Source organism: Papaver somniferum, unplaced genomic scaffold, assembly GCF_003573695.1.
Source record: "Papaver somniferum cultivar HN1 unplaced genomic scaffold, ASM357369v1 unplaced-scaffold_12232, whole genome shotgun sequence".
Lineage (NCBI taxonomy): Eukaryota > Viridiplantae > Streptophyta > Magnoliopsida > Ranunculales > Papaveraceae > Papaver > Papaver somniferum.
Window position 1 is genome coordinate 1 of NW_020621307.1, and position 5,521 is coordinate 5,521.

General features: G+C 36.9%; 2 long non-coding RNA genes across 2 annotated transcripts; both read right to left on the minus strand.

Moving 5' to 3' along the window:
• Positions 1-729: 729 nt before the first annotated feature.
• Positions 730-1,024, minus strand: LOC113330970. The gene is made up of 2 exons (XR_003350604.1): positions 994-1,024; positions 730-766 (listed from the first exon to the last, which is right to left on the minus strand). It is a non-coding gene; the product is annotated as an uncharacterized LOC113330970 (long non-coding RNA).
• Positions 1,025-1,775: 751 nt separating this feature from the next.
• LOC113330969 lies at positions 1,776-5,185 on the minus strand. Its single transcript, XR_003350603.1, has 5 exons — positions 4,013-5,185; positions 3,222-3,413; positions 2,397-2,590; positions 2,121-2,209; positions 1,776-2,028 (listed from the first exon to the last, which is right to left on the minus strand). It is a non-coding gene; the product is annotated as an uncharacterized LOC113330969 (long non-coding RNA).
• Between the last annotated feature and the right edge of the window lie 336 nt (positions 5,186-5,521).

Sequence of the window (5,521 nt, forward strand, 5' to 3'; positions counted from 1 at the left end):
CGAAATGAACCAAAAACGTGATTATTCATCTAGATCTAGTAAATAATCAAGAAATCAAACATGGAGATCAAAATCTTAATCAAACACCACAACGATTAGACCATGGATCGAACAAAAAAAACTGGAAAAACTTCGAATAAAACTTGCAGAGCTCGAACAAAAAATCGTTGTGATGATTAATATCGTAAGAACAAAAAATCCACCTACCGATTACACTTGCAAGAGCTCGAACTCATGAATCGAACAAGGACCTCAAATAATCTTCACTTGCAGAGCTCTTCTCTGAAAACATAAATTGAGAGAATGAAAAAGAAACGAACGTGTTTCTTAGCTTAAAAAAACTTGCGGGGTGTTTTGGGAATTATGATAATACGTCACATGTGTCCCGCACGTGTACAGGACCTAGGCTTAAAAAATTAGGTCCAGTTTCATGTTTTCTTTTAATTATGGACCTATGCTTACTGGGCTTTAGTGGGTGGACCTGCCATTAACTAAGACTACCATAATAGTACCTATTGGTAATTCCTATTTAAACATAAATTTCATAGCTAACTAAGAACAACTAGTTTTATTTATAGGCGCTTCAAACACTAACCATGAAACGACGCTTCACGCTTCAACATACGCATCGCTTCTTAAAAATGAAAAACGCTTCACGCTTTAAAAATCTTGGTCCCAACAACATTAATTTATAAAGTTTCTACTGTACTTTGAGATGCAGTATTTTTCATGGTCTCCAACAAAAGATTTGTTAAAAGAAAATGACCTGCAACAAAATTGAAATAATATAAGATAGAAACATCGCCAGTTACGTGTCCACAAAATTAAATTATGTTGGGGAATAAGGAATTAGATAAGACGGTCAGGACAGTATAGCGCAGAACTCAAGTACGAAAGGACGTCTTGTTGGTTGATGCTTGATAAGGTTAGAGTACCCTAATAAATCTCTATATTGACAGACAAAACATAATCCTGACCACTGATACGACGTACCTAGATGATTTGTTGCAAACTGAAGCTCTATCTTGTCTGCAGAGAGCTTGTAAGGCAATACCATAACTCCTGCATTATTACTGCAGCAAAGAGTAAAAACTTCTTAACAAAAAAACATTCATCCCCAAAAAAGCACATAAGAAATTGCAAAAGAGTAGTGAAAATAAACCTCTCAAATTATTTGGATACTTAGAGCAACCACAGTCACGATACCCAAATTTGGTCCCAGAAAATATCGCAGTGGTGAGGAGTAAACCCAAATTTGGTCGCCAAATCTCTGCACAATATATCCATTTAGTAAATAAAATTCAATGAAACTTCCAAGCAAATACTTACCGTCCATGTATACTAGTACAACCGTTGCCACGGTGGGAGGGCCGACCGAAGAACTTGACGAAACGTCACCACTACGTGATTGCATAGATTCAGATTTTTAAAATTTGGCTGCAACTCTCTCTGACAAACAGTTTGCAAGAACTACAAACTTTTAGTATTTGATAGACTACCAAGAGACAATTGGCATGCCTGTAGACCATTGGGGTCACAGGTTTCCAGTATTTTAAGACATGGGGAAATTCGGACTGCCAATTATAACGCCCATTTTATTTTAAGACATGGGAAAATTCGGACTGCCAATTATAACGCCCATTTCAGAAAAATGATACTTTCATTTGTTTCGTTTTTGTCTGAAAATAGGACAAGAACTGAGAATATCACTTTTCCTGGAACAGAAGGAATGTTTCTACTGGGCTAGTTAAAAAGTGAATGACGAACTGCCAGTATTCGCATCAAAGTTGCTTCTTTAGCAAAAATTACTTGCATTCTTTAGCAAAAGTTACTTACATTATTAATACAGCTTATACTTGCTTTTGTTTTCTAAAAAATCAAAACATATAAGGAGACTTTTTACAATTCTATGAATTTCTTTTAAATTTTTCTGAAACATTCAGGGAGGAATATTTAAAAAATCTACATTATCATCAGCTGTCTTCTTCAGTTAGCACACTACCATGTAAGATAAGGTCCGAGAGGTTTCTGCGAAACAAACATCAAAATTGATCAGTTTACCCGGTTTAGATATATTTTCTCAAAGGGACATCAAATTTAAACGAACAAGGGAAACATACCACAATTCTCTCATGATACCAAGGTTTAGGTGACATATAATCAACCTGATGGACTTCTTTTCCATCTGCAAGCCTAGCACGTTCTTCCGCTGCAATTTTCACGAAATGATAGAGCAAGGACCAGAAAGAATGATGAGAAAGACAATATGAAGAGCTACGTACAAAACTTCTATTTTATCTTTAACAAGAGTTGAGATATTGCAAGGTGCTTAATTTTGCTACTCTCTCAACAAATCAATCAAATGAAAAAGAAATGTAGTAGTCGGGAGTACTTACGGAACTCTTTCAAACCGCCAGACAAAAGAGGGTTATTACTTTATTTACTCTGACTCCTTCGTTGTCGTTGGGCTCATCATTCTGATTACCATTTTTCTCCTCCAACTTGTTCTTCTTTAGTGGTGGCTCTTCTCGGGAGTTTCTGATGGTTTTCTGCTTACCCTTAAACCATTTTACACAGCGATCGCCTAAATCTTCAAACCCAAAAACAAAATATTAAAAGGAAAAGAATGAAAAGCAAAACTATATACAGGTGAGCTAGATATAAATTTTTTTTAGTGGCATATGATTAAATAAACTAATAATAACAATACCAAATTAAGATTTATGAACCCACATGGAAAACTTTAAAACCCCAGAATTAACAAAGATATTTCAGCTCATAAAACTGGGCACACTGTACAAGATTTGTAAATAACGATGTGTAACATAGATGTAATACTTTCAGAACCACTTGAGAAACAACAAAAGCATATCATTTCCCTCATGAAATGGCAATCAGACCCTAGCAATCACCAAATTCAAGAAAGGTGCCTAACTGAGAGAAAAAATCCATAGGGGTGTAGAAACATCTGTTTATCTATTGACCTTAACATATCAAATTCACCATTATAGTCTATAGAACAGAAGTCAGAAGTTAGGCATGGCTGCAAACCCTTGGGCACCTATTTAGCATACAATACGTCCATGCAAAATAATGGAGAGTAGTAGAGTGCAAACGATCAACTAGCTTCACCAACCCTCCACATTCAGAAACAAAAACTCCCATAACAATCACTCAAATGGAAAAATAAAAAGCCTCAATTTGAAGGCAAGTACACTTACCAGTCTCTTTGCTACTATCAACTTTATCCTCATCCACTCTCAAGCCACCATTTTTGTCAATCACCTTCACATTGGTCTCACCATTCTGCTTACTACTTTGCTCCTCTATAATCTTCAGTAGTTCCTCTTTCAGAGATTTCCTGCTGGTCTCATCCCCAGTGTCTAACATTTGAATAATGCGAGCATACAATGCTGGTTTTATCATCACAAGGAAAAAATTAAGCATGAGAAGAGAACTGAATATAGGCGACTCAAACAATGAATTGAATAAATAATATAGCCTCTATTCATTTATCACAAAACAACATGCATGGGAAACTTGAAATTCCTAGAATTAACAGACAGTGGTCCATTCATAACGACGATGTGCAGAACAGATGTAATAATTTGTGAACCACTAAAGTAAAAGCATAATTTCTAAACTGAAATGATAATCAGATCCTAATAGCATAATTTCTTCAGAAACCCGTAAATGCACAATTGTTCACAATAACTATTTTGAGAACTAAGTAGATGGCCATATTCAAAGCAAGTGCCAAATCTATGCAAACTCAATGTTGGTGTGTTTTACTATAACAAAGTTTGCTGTCGGAGACAAATTATTGAAATGATTTCAAAATCAATATTAAGAACTAAGATCTCCTCCTCCACTAAATTCCCACATTTTGCAGTAAACCAATGAGTAAAGAACCAGTAAAAAACATAAGTTTGACACCAAGCATGAATCCAGGTCCTACACTTTTGATTCATATGTTAATGGGAATGAAAACAAGAATATACATTTGAATTACCTTCTGTCAGAATCCTCCTGAAACCATTTCAATGTGGTACTCTTGCCAAAAGATTCTTTGCTCAAGGGTGCGATTATTAGGCTATCTGCAGTGCACGCAAGTGCACCCTATCGCGGCTCTTTAGTTGTAGTACTTACTCATTTCCCATGGTAAGTTTCATTCACTGCACAGTTGCATTTTTCAACAGAGTTCAAGCCATTCCAGTTCAAACATCCCAACACCAAAACTGCACTGCAATCTGCAACTTACCATTTCATGTCTATCTTCTCAACTCAACTTCATCATCTTCTGCCAATAAAACTTCCTCCAACTGAAGACAACAACAAGGCAAATCTCCACAAACAACACCGCCAAATCTTCACTGCTTGCCAGTTCAATTCCATTACCTCAGCACTTCAAGCCTAGCCATTGCTCCAGCTCTTCCATGCTTTCTCTGCAATCATTCCTAAACATACAGCTATAATTCATACTCCCGGTAACTCCAGCTGCTGAGGACCAACACCACCTGAATCTTCATACTCCATTCAAGATCAACACCTTCCGCTCCTTTCTTCCTTGAACTTCTTCCAGCACCGACACCAACCGTCCTTCAAATCGGCAAACCCTAAATCAAGCTCCATCTTTATGTTCTTCTGATTCTCCACATGCAGCCATGAATCAATAGCAGTACACTAGGGTCCTCTTTTATTTCTTGATTCTAACACGGATTCAAGGAAACCCCATTTCATGAATTCACCACAGCAACCACAAGAATCAACATCTCCTCCTGATTCTCCATCTCAATCACCGTTCCACCTAATTCAGCCACAGATTCACCTCAACGAACCCTAGATTCAGAATCATGAGACCCTAATTTCCATTTCTTACTTCAATCAGTTCAAGAAAAAAACTCATCTGCGATTCCTCTCAACGGAAGCATTTCCAGTTTCAAATCTCAGTTCAAGGAAACCCTAACTTCGAACCCTAGTTTCAAATTGCAATTTCACCCTTCTTCTCGATTGAATTATCTTCAAATCAAACCTAGAAACATCACCCTTCAAAACCAGTAACCACTTCCCATGAACATCTCCATCTTGTCTTCTTGGCTTCAATTCTCTGTTGGAGTTTGGGGACGAAGAAGAAAAAACAACGAAGGAGAGGGAAGAAAGAAGAAGGAAAAAGAAAAGAAGGAGAAAAAAGAAAGAGGTGGCCGGGATTCGATCCCGCACCCTTAAGGTCAGTTTGACAAAAATGTCATCCATAAGGATATTTTTGGTTTTTCAGCCCTGACAATTTACAATCTTTTTATTCCAATCGATCATTTACATTTTACAAAAAAAGTGGTCATATAAGGCCCTCCCCCGCTTCGCTCGGTCAGCCCAACAAATCGAGCACAAAACACCTCTTCTTTCAATTCACTATTAGAAAAATCAGTACATGCCAGGACCATGATATTTGACTCCTATTCCCAGTATGTTCTTGAACCAAAATTGTAGGAAGAACTACAAAAAAAAAATCAAAAAAAAAAAA